Source organism: Dermacentor silvarum, chromosome 8 (assembly GCF_013339745.2).
Source record: "Dermacentor silvarum isolate Dsil-2018 chromosome 8, BIME_Dsil_1.4, whole genome shotgun sequence".
Classification (NCBI taxonomy): Eukaryota; Metazoa; Arthropoda; class Arachnida; order Ixodida; family Ixodidae; genus Dermacentor; species Dermacentor silvarum.
Window position 1 is genome coordinate 79631710 of NC_051161.1, and position 15230 is coordinate 79646939.

Below are 15230 nucleotides of genomic sequence, written 5' to 3' on the forward strand. Positions count from 1 at the left end.
TAGTTCCAGGATGGGAGACTGAGAGAATACCCAGCACCTCTACCAAACTATAAGGGGGTTTATCTACAAAACAGCTAGGGGGCTACGTAGCAGCCTTGGTTCAAGAGCGTTGGTTGCTGTCTCGCGCTCTGCGGGCTGCTGGACTTCGTCGTTCACTCTCAATGGTTCCGGACTCTCTTGCCCACTACACCATAAACAATAACGTTCGACTTACTACTGCGATCCTCGAGGTCGGCACGTTTTTAGAGCGAAGCTGTATATGGCTAGCCAGTTTACATCGGATCGATGTCCGTAGACCAAATATCCCGAAGATAGTGCAATACCCGGCGGACCCCTGTCGGAGGTGAAGCAGGCTTCAAGCACTCCGCCAACTTGCAAAAATAAGTTTAATATCTTCGGTCCAAATAGAACCCGTATCAGATAATAAGCTCGTAAGAACATATACTTCACTGTGACCCGCGTCGGCCATGTCTACGTTCGCACGATACATGTGTACGCCATCCCGCGTATTCAATCTAGTGCATACCAATCTGAGTGTCTCTTGTCTCCTGATGCCATGCTCTACGTAGGCTGCTTTCCTAAGTTCTGCTCTGATTGTGAAATTGGTAGGCCGCGTGTTGTACGGTGTGAAGAAGAACAGCGTGCCTACCAAGAACGACGCCGGGACCGAAAAAGCGAATGGGCGTGGCGGTGGCGGAAGGAGGCCACCGACGATGAGCGGGCCGCGGACGCCAAGCGTAAGTTTGCTGCCCGCCAGGACGGCGAGGCGAAAAGAAATGCGAGCCATCCATGGGGACCCGATCCTGCAAATTGGAAGGTTTCACCGGAGCAACGGTCAATCACCACATACACAGCTTCGCTGGTCATGCGCTTTCACAGAGTGGATTAGCACTGAATTTTTTGCATTGCAATGTCAACGTATTCTGAAGGGACACAGACGATGATTGAAACGATGCAATTAGCAGCGAGTTTTCTCTTGATTCCTTCATAAGTTTATGTAATAATATTAAACATGAATCGAGATCACGAATGAATTGTTCGCACTCGCTAAAACTTGTTTTCATTTCAGTGACCTCAGCACGAATATTGGCATTTCCTCTCAGAGCACTGAAACATTTGAGCTGTCGAGGGTCCCGGAATTGTTTCAACGTCAACACACTAAAATTGCAGAAACTACGTAGCAACCATAGGCTATACTCAAAGAGACGCCCTTGGGGACCGGCACAACTAATAAAAAAACTTCATCACAGCACCTATTTCTAGAGAGGGAACAACTGACCTGCATAGCGAAAAAGAAATTTCTTAGTCAGCGGCATACCCACTGGTGAAAACATCATGTGGCCGTGCTTTTGTTGTGTCCATGGCGCAAGACGTCACCGACATGCACATACCCTGAAGAGGTGTGTCCAACATGCCTCGCTTGACTGGTAATCTTGATTGCGTCAATGTGTTGGCGGTTGGCTTGATTGCGAAGGGTCCTGAACATGTGTTGCACGAAGTTGATGCACCGGCGATCGCTAGCAGAAAAAAACTACATAGCGAAAACAAATTTATTGGTCAGCGGCATGGTCGCAGCTGTTTCGGCTGCGCCCACGCCCCTGGCAAAAAAATTTCTTTTCGCTATGCAGGCTTTTCTGCTAGCGATCGCCGGTGCATCAACTTTGTCCAACATGCGTTCAGGATGACGAAACGGCTGGTTCAACGTGCATGGTTCCATCGTTGTCACTCTGTCGTTATCAATCCGTCGTCGTCAATTCATCATCGTCACTACATCGCCGTCATGTCTTCACTATTATGCCGTCGCCGCCATATAGTCATCATCACACCGTCATCACGAGGTCATCGTTGCCATTTTGTCATCACTAAATTGACACTAAATCCTTCAAGAAGGATTTAGTGTCAATCATTTACACATCGCACTCATAGGATTTCCACGCCTAAAAAGCCGTATACAGGAAAATACACAGTAGGGCAAGTCGGTAATGCAAACTACAAAGAGTACAGGACCATGTACGCTGCCTTGAGGAACGCCATGTGTTAAGTTTTCACTATGTTACGCGAAACAACAGTGCCGTTGAACTTACTGTTAACTATCAACACCTTGGATTTCTAACAGATTTAACATGGAGCTACCACATTAACTTCCACCGTACCGCAGCTAACCGTTAACTTGGCCTTCTCAGAGTAAATCTCAGACAAGCTCCAGTAAATATTCGAAAGCTTGCCTCTACAACACAAATTCAACCTAAAATTCATTACGGGTCAGCCGTCCGGCACCCAGAGGAAGCATACTTTTTTACCCGCCACAGTGGCTTAGTTATCTAAGGCATTGCGCTGCTTGGCACGAGGTCGCGGGATCGAATCCCAGCCGCGGCGGCAGCATCTCGATGGAGGCGAAATGCAAAAACGCCCGTGTGCTTGCGTCGTAGTGAACGTTTAAGAACCCCTGGTGGTCAAAATTATTCCGGAGCCCTCTACTACGGCGTGCCCTCATAATGAGTACTGGTTTTGGCACGTAAAACTCCAGAAAGAAGGAGGAGAAGCATACTTTACTAACAAGACAGAATCGTTGCAGAACCGTGCGATTAATTGTTTTCCCAAATATGAGTTCCACAAAAGCCTTACAGCGGTAAAAAAAAAAACAAAAAAAAAACGTGCCAACATCGGAGATTTAAAACTACGGCGCACATTTTCACGCTTATCGCTCCTTCACAAGCTTCACCATAACGCATCGCTTCATGACGATTTATTCGCTCAACCGGCAGCTCTCTTTCAGCGCCGAGAGCATGCAAACAAAAGACTTCCCATATGTCACACACATCTTTTAACACGAAATCGGTTCTACCACGCACAATAATATACTGGAATCATCTTCCAGCAACACCGCAAGCGAATGCGATCTAGCTAAATTTCAAGTCCTCATACGCATTCATAACAGCTGACTTTTCTTTTGACATCGCTTCTGTGGGCCATTCTTTTGTATTGTTTGCACTGTTTTATTGTATTTTTTCGCTGTTAATGCTCCGGACGTTTTTTGTTGTCGCCGCTCTTTTAGCGTTACAACGTGATGTGTTTCAACTTAATTGTTATTTTGACCTTATATTTTCACTCGTCTTTCTTGTGTGGTGATTAGATTGTCCAATGAAAGGGCCGTTTGACTCCTCCTCCCTATTTAAGACCATCATGTTGATGGCCATTCGGGGTACATTGAATAAATAAATAAATAAATAAATAAATAAAAAAATTAATAAATAAATAAATAAATAAATAAATAAATAAATAAATCGAAGCTATCGGAGAAGGGGCTAGCTAAACGCTACATACAACTAAATGCGATACACACAGCAGTCTTTACTTGCATTTGTGGAACGTGTAATTTCAGGTAATGTTGACGCGCACGAAAAGTGCCAACTTTATTGGCATGCGATGTTTATATTTATGCACCACAGTGTTCACAATCAGTGCCAAACGTGGCAATATCCAAATCCATGCGATCCTCATAAATCCGTCCAAATGAATAGGCTTTGCACATTCGCCGGCGTTATCTATCAATTAATATATATATATATATATATATATATATATATATATATATATATATATAGACTGTCCGAAATATCATGCACCAATATTTAAAAATATGAAAATGACATGCAGTTGGACAGAACCAAGGTAATGTTTGCCGTCGCTCCTCAGATGAGTTTTTTTTTTTTCATTCAGCATAATTACATAAGGGTCATTCCACGCGAAATGTCCCAGCCCAAAAATCAACCATGCTTGATTTTCTTGAAACAAATTGGGCTGGATGGCTATTGTGTGATAAAGGTTTTACCAGTATTTTGGTCGAAAAAATTTTTTTTGATCACGTGAGCGCTCTTTGAAGTTTTTGATAAGCAATAGTTGGTTGGAGGTAATTTTTTCTATTCAAGTCTGAAACTAGGTGTAATTAGAAATTTTATTTTAGGGCATTCTAGAGGCATCCTTTTTTCATATAATGTGATAAGTGAATGCATTTTAGAACTTATCGCATTTATTTGGCTCAGTAAAAAGCAAGAACTGATACGATTTCAGAATTTTTTTTACACAAACTGCGCAAATTTTTCAAATATAACATTTTTTCTTCCTTTTCGCATGTTGCCATAGTGTATGCTAAAAATAATTTGGGAATCTTCAGGCATATATTTTTTTTAGAAAAACACCTCCAAAGTTGGCGAAAATAGATTTTTTTGCGAGATTCAGGCCACATTTAAACCTTGTGGCCCTCCAGATAAAAATATGTCAAATAGCTCAATATGCGCACCGACGTCTTAGCTTGTGATTTAGAAATTTTTGTTTGAGTAAATTTTGTTTGAAGCGAGAAAAAATCTTTTGAAATCAACAATCAACATCACCACTAGGCAACTGTGTACGTGCCGCCGCTCGCCTCGTCGTCCACTCGTTGTCGGCTGCGCGTCGCCGTCTTACCGGCCAGCAGACGGCGGCTAGTATACGGGGTGATCATTTTTAAGAGTTATGTCATTTTTTAAAAATCGCCTGTAGGAGATATCATAATTCTAGCCCTTGAGTTGGATTGTTTTGAGGCGGACAAATTTGGCACGAGAAATCCAAACGCATATTGAACCAATTAACAAACAACTGCTAATTAACTTCCTGATGAATTACTTTACGGCGCATATTGCAATTTACAAATTGCAGCCGCCGAGTTTGAAAGACGCATCAACTTGAAATTAATTTCTACGATGACACCAAATTTGAGATGTTATTTCCTAAAGTGTGGGACGAAATACGTGGGCGTTCGGGTTACTTTTGTGCTTCAATGCATAGATGCGCTTTTTGTTAAATAAATCGAAGTTACGCCCGAAAGTCGAAGCATTGATTGCCATAGCAAATTAGTGGACAGCTATATGAAGTTAGGAAATTTGCAGGCGCAAGTTGGAATCAGCTAGCGCAAGACAGGAGTAACTGGAGATCGCAGGGAGAGGCCTTCGTCCTGCAGTGGAGATAAATATAGGCTGATGGTACTGATGATGATGATAGGACGTAACTGTACTAGTTTTATCGGCCATATAAACTTGTAAACATAGGCATACTAAGTAAATTAACAAGCATGGAGTCACGCGTGCACAAGCAGACATGATTATCACTTCTCACTCGATGACCGCGGAAACTCACTGGCGAAACGTTGCGGTGAGGCAGCGCGGCTGGCAGCAGCGAGCGAATTGACCTTCGTGCTGGCACTCTCATCAAAGCGAACTAAGCTGCGAAAACATAGCGCAGGGCGGACTGTGTTCACGACACAGACCTCTTTCAAGATACAAGCCGCCCGCAGTAGAACGTCCCCCCCCCCCTACCTGTACTCCCCACGTAGAAGGCAGGAGCCTTCTACTCCTGGCGGCACGAAGGTTACTTCACTCGCTGCTGCAGCCGCGCTGCCTCACCCCAGCGTTTTGACAGCGAGTTTCCGCAGTCATCGAGTGAGATGTGTTCATGTTTGCTTGTGCACGCGTGTCACCATGCTTGTTAATTTACTTAGTATGCCTATGTTTACAAGTTTATACGGCCGCTAAAACTACTACACTTGCGTCCTATCATCATCATCATTACCATCAGCCTATATTTATGTCCACTGCAGGATGAAGGCCTCTCCCTGCGATCTCCAATTACCCCTGTCTCGCGCTAGCTGATTCCAACTTGCGCCTGCAAATTTCCTAACTTCATATAGCTGTCCACTAATTTGCTACGGCAATCAATGCTTCGACTTTCGGGCGTAACTTCGATTTATTTAAGAAAAAGTGCATCTATGCACTGAAGCACAAAAGTAACCCGAACGCCCACGTATTTCGTCCCACACTTTGGGAAATAACATCTCAAAATTGGTGTCATCGTAGAAATTAATTTCAAGTTGATGCGTCTTTCAAACTCGGCGGCTGCAATTTGTAAATTGCAATATGCGCCGTAAAGTAATTCATCAGGAAGTTAATTAGCAGTTGTTTGTTAATTGGTTCAATATGCGTTTGGATTTCTCGTGCCAAATTTGTCCGCCTCAAAACAATCCAACTCAAGGGCTAGAATTATGATATCTCATACAGGCGATTTTTTAAAAATGCCATAACTCTTAAAAATGATCACCCCGTATACTAGCCGCCGTCTGCTGGTCGGTAAGACGGCGACGCGCAGCCGACAACGAGTGGACGACGAGGCCAGCGGCGGCACGTACACAGTTGCCTAGTGGTGATGTTGATTGTTGATTTCAAAAAATTTTTTCTCGCTTCAAACAAAATTTACTCAAACAAAAATTTCTAAATCACAAGCTAAGACGTCGGTGCGCATATTGAGCTATCTGACATATTTTTATCTGGAGGGCCTTAATGCTGAAATGTGGCCTGAATCTCGCGAAAAATCCATTTTTTGCCAACTTTTGAGGTGTTTAAAAAATATTTTTTAGTTTTTTAGTTTTTAGTTTCTAAAAAAATATTAAAAAACATTATTTTTAGCATACACTATGGCGAAATGCAAAAAGGAAGAAAAAATATTATGTTGGAAAATTTTGCGCAGTTTGTGTAAAAAAAAATTCTGAAAACGTTACATTTCTTACTTTTTTACTGAGCCAAATAAAGGCGACAAATTCTTAAATGCATTCAGTTATCAAATTATATGAAAAAAGGATGCCTCTAGAATTCCCTAAAATAAAATTTGTAATTGCACCTAGTTTCAGACTTGAATAAAAAAATTACCTCCAACCAACTATTGCTTCTTCTCAGAAACTTCAAAGAGCGCTCACGCGATAAAAAATTTTTTTCGACCAAAATACTTTGGTAAAACCTTATTCACACAATAGCCATCCAGTCCAATTTTTTCAAGAAAATCAGATATGGTCGCTTTTTGGGCTGGGACGTTTCGCGTGGAATGACCCACATAACTAGTCTTCATGAAAAAAATTGATTTGTCCAATAGTTTAACTGGATGAAAAGTGTCAATGAGAAAATTCTATAGCAACGTGAGAAACTCCCGATACAGCTGTCTGTTTCTCAATACGTGCTACATAAGAGTGTTTCTCTGAGCGTGAAAGAAGCTCGCGTATGCACGCACAGTACCTCGGGCGGCCAGTCGCTCGGCCATATTGCGTGAATTCGCGGACTTCTTTCGTGCTCGGCAACACACACACACACACACACACACACACACACACACACACACACACACACACACACACACACACACACACACACACACACACACACACACACACACACACACACACACACACACACACACCACACACACACACACACACACACACACAACACACACACACACACACACACACACACACACACACACACACACACACACACACACCACACACGCACACACGCACGCACGCACGCACGCACGCACGCACGCACGCACGCGCACGCACGCGCACGCACGCACGCACGCACGCACGCACACACACACGCGCACGCACGCGCACGCACGCGCACGCACGCACACACACACACACACACACACACACACACACACACACACACACACACACACACACACACACACACACACACACACACACACACACACACACACACACACACACCACACACACACACACCACACACACACACACACACACACACACACACACACACACACACACACACACACACACACACACAACGTAGCGGCGGAAAAAAATGCGCACAAATGTTGTGTTTGACAGCAAAAACGAACGTGCTTCCACGTACCTTGTGTTTATTATTTTGTTATATAGATATATAGGAGGACCAAGTTCTGTCTATATCCGCTGAAAATATGGCCCAAATGAACATGGTGGTGTGAAGCTACCTGCTGTATTCGTTTTGCGCCATATATATATATATATATATATATATATATATATATATATATAATATATATATATGTATATATATATATATATATATATATATATATTAAGTATGCCATACGGACGGGAAACCGTATAGCAGGAACGGCAAAAAGAAAGCGTCGCATTAAAAAAGAGCACGTGCAGACGACTGATCGACCGGCCGAGCGACGAGTGTGGAGTATGATCCGCCGCGACAGGAGTGATGTCCCCGGGCTGTACCGCTACCCAGAGAGCATGATGACCGAAGTCCTCCAGGCAAAGGCTGTCATTATTCTCACGGAACAGGTGTGCGTAACTGAGGTAAGTGGGGCCGAAATGCGTTCCACTGAATTTGTGCTGCATAAAATGGTGGTTGCGTGGATATGCATACTTGGAAAGACGAACGTAATATATATGCAAAATTTTTGCTGTATACAGTAAGAAGACAGGAGCTGTAGTTCTTGTCCTTCTAGCTGTGTAGGACGATAGTATAGCATACAGGAAGAACGAACGCTGTTATAACCGGGTGACAAAATTTGTCGCAACATATAAGCAACAGAATCGTAGTAGAATTTGCGTAGCCAGTAATTGAACGAAGAAATGGACGATTAATGAAACAGCTGCTCCTGCTTTAAACTAGAATTTCTGTTCGACACCTTGCGGTCACGTGTTTTGCAATCATATTAAAGTTCGCTTGAAAGGACACTGAAGTTAGTTTTACTCGCATCAAGTTTGCATACACAATGTTTCGCAAATTTTACGTATTTATTTAACTGCCAATTTAGTAAAAATCTTTGGATGAATCGAGCTAGATTGTCCTTCCAGTGATCCAAATGACATACTGTAAAGCTTCCCATTTTCGCGAACCCTTATTATACGGGAGTTCGTTATTGTTAAATGTCCCGAATATTAAGACCACGCGAAGTTTTTAGGGCACGAATATGAACACGGTTTGAAAAACGCAAAATTTATTTTGCCGGCTAATTCAGCTGGTGGTATCTCCTCGCAAGTGTAGCAGCTGCAGCTTATGTTTGTACAACCAGCAGGTATGAACAAGTAAAGATTGTTGCTGTTTCTCAGTTTCTGGATGACAGCGCGGAACTAAGACTGCGCGGAAGAGACATCATTGCTTCGAAAAGACAACAACGATGAGAAAGAAAAAACGCCAGGAAGCTGTTTCGACCCGAGTGAACCGTACACACGGCACGAGCCCGAAATCGCAAAGTTTAGTAACCGCGGGAATGTCCAAAGTGCTCGATTCACGAACAATGGCGCCACACGAAATTATAGGGTGTTGCGATATTCAGTGACGTCAACTGTGGGCTAGGTGGTGGTGACATGTAATAAAATAGATTTTACCGAAACCGAGCAACGTCTTCGGCTCGACTTCTTTACGCTGAGTCAGCTAGCTATCGCAGCCAAAAATTGAAGAGGACGAGGACGATATCCGCACACTCAAGGACTGTGCACACGGTCGTTTTTTAATTTTTTTAACGAAGTATTTTCTTCGCTCAAGGAAGCCGCCGGATACAATGGCATATCATCATAGAAGTCAGGTCAATAATAAAACATCTAAAAGTAACCAAAGATATATAGCTGCAACAAAGTATTGAATAACTTCATGAAGTAATCTTAGTAGTTATATGGAGACTATAAATTGCAGTAAACATTCGCTTACTAAATAAATTAACAAGCATGGCGTCATGCACGCATGGGTACACATGAACAGGTCTGACTTGATAAACTGTAACACGCCCTGTCGCAACGCTGGTGGGCTACAAGTGCCGACAGCGGGCTGCGAACGCATCGTGCTGCGTCTTACTTCATTGATTCAAGTGAATTTGACATCACAGGACTTCCTGCACTAGGCACGCGGAAACACGGAGTGCATGAAGCTGCCAGCCATCTCGGCTCACCCATAGGCCTTGCACCCGCCGAAGATTACCTATAGGATACGGCGCGTGTTGCCGCGTACGCGCTCAGCCACGCGAACAGTCATGCGCAGCCACTCCTGGGCTAGCGAAGGGGACCCGTGCTTTCCTCCACTATGGCGCTTGGTGACGTGAGCTCCAACACATGGCGCGCGCGAAGACGGCGCGCATCAAGCCACCATCCTTCTCCGCTCACTATCGAACGCTAACCCTTGCACCCGCAGCAAACAGTAGACGAGGCACGATTGATTGTTATCACGATTCGACTTTATGGGCAACATCACGGCGACAGCAATGCCGTTGGTGAAAATTTACCTGGAGTGTCCATATAATTGCTATTCCACTAATATCCCCTTCTTTCCCGCGTAGAAATGTAGACTGGAGTGTGCGTGTCACTGCGAAGGGCTAGTCACGTGGTGATAAAGTAAATTCAACGACGACGACGATGGTAATACGACTATTTATGTTCAATGAGAAAGGTGACACCTGCTACCAGTCTCGTCCTTTTACTTGGGCATCTAAATATTTAGTCACTTAATCTACAACATTCAAAACAGACAATTCATATTGTTGCATGCTTTGCCTCACTTTGCACAGGCAAACATCCTCCTCCTCTTGCTATTTCCCCCGCAGGGTTGTTTGTATGTTTGCCTTCTGTCCAGAAAATTCAGTGAATGTACATACATAACCTAGCCACCCATATATTTTAGTAGTTCATGTTCCACAGCCGTCTTTCGAAGCGAGTAGAGGAAGTTCGAGGTAAAGGGTACCGGTAGAACAGTCGATGAAAGCTGAATGCGCCGTAAGAAAGTCTAGTCCAAGGATTAGGTCATGGGGGCAATTGGTCAGTACTGTAAAAAGAAAGAGTGGAACGTGGCGGTTGGCGATGCTTATCCTGGAAGTACACATTCCAGTTACGGCAACAGTGCTGCCATCAGCGACGCGTACGGCTCGGCTAGTATCAGGCGTGAGGACCTTCTTCAGTCGACGACGGAGCTTATTACTCAGTATGGACACCATGGGCTCCAGTATCTATTAACGCCGTCAAAGGGACACCATCGACGTGGACATCAAGTAAGTTATGGTGCGTTGGGAGCGTCAATGGAGGATTTTGACACGGGGAAGATAATGCAGCGCTACCCCCAGGAGCTGCATGGGCTGGTTTTCCGTCCGGGAAGGTCCATAATTGGTCGGCGACGAATAGCGGCGTGGCTGGGGCGACGGGGACCGACGGCGCTGAGGTGACGGCGAGCGAGTGGGACGAATGTCATCGACGGATACGTGAGAGCTAGAAGGCATACGGCGAGGCAAGCAGCGGCGAGGGTCCGCATATGGGCGAGGAGATGGGGGAAAGTAGCTCGAATAAGGCGATGTCCAGGAGGTGCGGCAGTGGCGAGCTGCGTGGCCAATGCGGTGGCAACGAAAGCAAATGGGCTTGTCGTCCGGAGTTCTCCACTTTGTACGGTTGCGGTATCTGGGAGGGGAATACAGATCGCTGTGAGGCGCAGCTGTCGGCACCAGTCGGGCGTCAGGTCGGGAGACGGAGCAGGCAGCAGGAAATCCGAGGTTGGCAAATTCTTGCCGCACAACCTCCTGAATGAGGGAGATCGCTGGGGCTGGTTGGTCAATGGTGGGGTCAAGTGGGCGTGGATGGAACGTGGCAGGACTGGCAGCCTCGAGCTCGCGGCGAACAATACGTGTGACGGTCTCATTGGAAGGGGGTGAAGCGGTGAGGGCGACGCAGGACGATGTCGCAGCCGTGTTAGGGAGCCGGGAGAACTGTGGAATGACGCGGCGGCTTTTGGCGAGCTCAAAGCGGCGGCATTCCTTGACAATGCGTTGATGGTGGACACATTGTTGAAGATCAACAAGTGGAACGCGTGGTCCGCGATCCCCTTGAGAACGTGGCCAACCTTGTCAACTTCGGCCATGTTCTCGTCGACTTTCCGGCAAAGAGCTAGCACGTCTTGTATGTACGAGACATACGATTCAGTGGAAGACTGTACTCGGGTAGCAAGCTCTTTTCTTGCAGCCTGCTGCCGACCAGTCGGATTTCCAAAAAGGTCGCGGCGCTTCTCCTTGAAAGCGTCCCAGCTAGAGATCTCCTCCTCGTGTGTCCGGAACCAGACACGAGGTCTTCCGCGCAAGTACAAGAGGACATTCTCTAGCATTATGATAGGGTCCCAGTGGTTGTTGCGGCTAACAAGCTCATACATGCCGAGCCAGTCATCAACGTCGACATTATCTTGGCCGGAGAATATGCCAGGATCGCGAAGAGTGGCAACCGTGATGTACGTTGTGGTTGGAGTTGCAGTAGTAGCAGCCGACGAGGTGTCGTCACCGGGAGACATGGTGGAAAGCTGGATGGTGCGGCCACTGCGGAGCTCCGTGGCGAGGACGGGGAACGGAACGCTCCACCAAAATGTTACGCGAACGAAGGATTAAGTACTGGAGACTATTTACAAGTATATTTACAAAAGATATCTGCCGCGCTGCCCAGATCAGCCGACAGCTTGCTTGCTTGCTTGATCCTCATCCGCGGCGCTTACCCGCTACGGGGGATTGGCCAAGAAGCCGGCGGTTAAAGCTTAAAGGGAAGGGGGAGACGGAAAAAAAACTAGACGAAAAAGTAAATCAGGGTGAAGTATAGCGTTTATGATAATTTGGAAAGAGATTTACTGGGCAGAGACAGGATTAAAATTATTGTAATTGTATATAAACAACGAAACTTTTTGGTGGTATTACAATAATTTCGAAACAACAATTAGCGATTTAATGATTTATTCAATTATTTATTTCGACAATTAACTGGGTAGTCTTTTCGTGTCACAGATATAGTCACAGAGGGCCACGCAGATGTTCCTGTGGCTAAAGCCCATTGAAGAAGCCCCGAAGGAGAGGATATTTTGAGTAGTTAGAGAAATACATAATTTACGGAATTAAAATTCGAATTTCTTCCTCTGATTCCTAAAGCGACAACAAAATAAGAGGAAGTGGTCAATGTTTTCGGGTTCCAGGCAGGTAGGACACAGAGGAGACGGTGGCAGACCGGACTTGTATAGGTAAAAATTTAATGGTGGGATTCGGCACCGTAATTTTGTTATGGAGATTTCTAATTTACGAGTGGGGCACCCTTTATTGTCCCACGAAAAGGAGAAATGATTAAATTCCCTCGTTGAGATTTTCAGTTTCGTATATATATATATATATATATATATATATATATATATATATATATATATATATACATAGAAACTTTATTTGGCTGGAAAATATTTTAGGTATAGCGGTGGTCGGAGCCCCTCAGTCCAGGGCCCCACTGGCCTCTGCCGCCTCCCTGACCTGGCTAATTAAGGACTTTTGTCCTGCCAAGTCGGAACGGACGAGCTGTGCCTCCCACTGCTCCATTGAGATATTATTAGTGGGCCTATTAGGGTGCTTACTACACTCCCAGGTGACATGTATTAGTGTAGGTATGCCACCGCACCAAGGGCACGTGGCCCTATAGCGGGTGGGATACATGGCATTTAGCAGTTTTAGATGGGGGAATACCCCGGTCTGTATTTTGCGCCAATCGGCGGCCTCTTCCCCGCTAAGTTGTGGGTGAGGCGGCGGGTATTTTCTGCGGACTCCGCGCTGATGAGCAAGGATGTCTTTGACATTTAAATTGATGGGATTTTGTGAGGGATAGTGTGAGGGGTTGGGGTTCGAAGAGGACGCCATCGCTCGGTTAGTAGACGCTCGAGCTAAAGCGTTAGCCTGTTCGTTCCCCTGTTTCGTAGGATCTTGTAATAGGGAAAATTTTCTGAACCTAGCCGCAGTGACATAAGCCGAACTAGGCATGACAGACATAACTGGTCCATCAAGAGATATCCGCGCAAATGTGTCAGCCATTTCATTTAAGAATATACCACGATGGCCTGGAACCCTATACCAATTGTACCAGACTTAAGTTAGGAGGCGTTAACAATTTAAATGTATTGGCTACAGTAGTGTCTGCAGAGGAAGTGAGCGATGTACATACTGACAGTGAATCAGTCACTATATATATAGCCACTGTTGAGTAATTTGAAGGAAGTTTCCGCAGAGCTAAGATAATCGCTGCTAGTTCAGCCAAAAATATGGGTGTGAAATCCGGAAGGCGTACTGCATAATACCAGGATAGTGACTCGGAGAAAACACCCACACCCGCTTTCTCTTCATTCCTTGACGCATCAGTCGCGATCACATGATCTACTCCTAGTTGCGTTAAATGATCTTGTAACATGCCGTTTAAGTATGTAGTGGGCAGAAGTTGTTGTTGTTGTTGCCTCAAAACATGGCTTGGCATTCGTTGGAAAAGCTCGAGAGCAGTTCGTCTTCTTCGTCTGGGCGCCCGCGCGCATCATCCAGAAGAAACACGCAATATGCATGTAGCAATATTTTGCTTTACGCTTATCGCACTTTGAAGGGAGCATGCCATTCTTGTTCTACTTCACTTCTCTTTCTTTCTTTTCTCTCCAAGCGCACCCAGCACTAGTCTCGTAACAGCTCCCCCGAGACCTGTTACAACGCCAGTGCAGGACTGGAGATTACTCCGATGAATAATCTCTCCAGATGAACTCAGAGGAATTTAGCAAGCGTAAGCCCGGGATTGACTTACCCTTTCATGAAATCTCGTGCTACGTCATATTCCCTGCGCACCATGGCAGCAGATTTGTTATTATTTGCGGCATTTAAAGGAAAAAAGTTAAAATCTAATAACTACAACAATCAGATTACTTAACTAGCCCTTGAAAAAAAAGTGTCAAAAATTTCAAAATTAATAAAAAAACACGCCTCTCCAATAAATAACTCTATAACCCAGCGATAAAGGAACAATATCCAAATTCTGCAAACTGCATCTAATATTGCATCTAAAGCGGACGAAACTGATGACCAGTCTGAGACATATCGCTAATTTACGTATAGGACTTTTCCGAAACCCTTGCAAACACGGTAACAAGATTATGTAAGTTGTAAGTTCTTATATCAGAGTGGGTCGCTTTAGATACTCTAAGACATGCAGTTTGGGGAACTGCTGTTTTTAGTGCAGTTACGCATTGGCAAACTTCGCGCTCACTTTTCTTGTGGAGCTTGCGAATTTTTGAGAGCTCTCGTTATAAAACTTTACGTCCTAAATGAAGATTTTGCTTCCTAGAGTCGCTATATTTAAAATTTTCGCCTCAAATGCAACAAATTTTATTCGTGTTGGTCCATGCAGTGTTTATCTACAAAAGTAGTTCTGCGTTTTACCCGTACTTAAATAGGGAAAGTGAAGTTATCTCATAGCTGTTGCTTCCTCTTGAGTAGAAAAGAACATTAGTAGCTTATACGAAGTTATCTACAACTTCAAGTTCGCATAAAAAATACATGAGTCATTCCACTCTGCGAAGGTGGATGACCAGCGGAGCTGT

The 15230-nt window shown here is 44.8% G+C and overlaps 1 non-coding gene across 1 annotated transcript; it reads right to left on the reverse strand.

Moving 5' to 3' along the window:
- Window positions 1-286: 286 nt before the first annotated feature.
- LOC119462990 (U2 spliceosomal RNA) lies at window positions 287-469 on the reverse strand. Its single transcript, XR_005194333.1, has one exon. It is a non-coding gene; the product is annotated as a U2 spliceosomal RNA (small nuclear RNA).
- Between the last annotated feature and the right edge of the window lie 14761 nt (window positions 470-15230).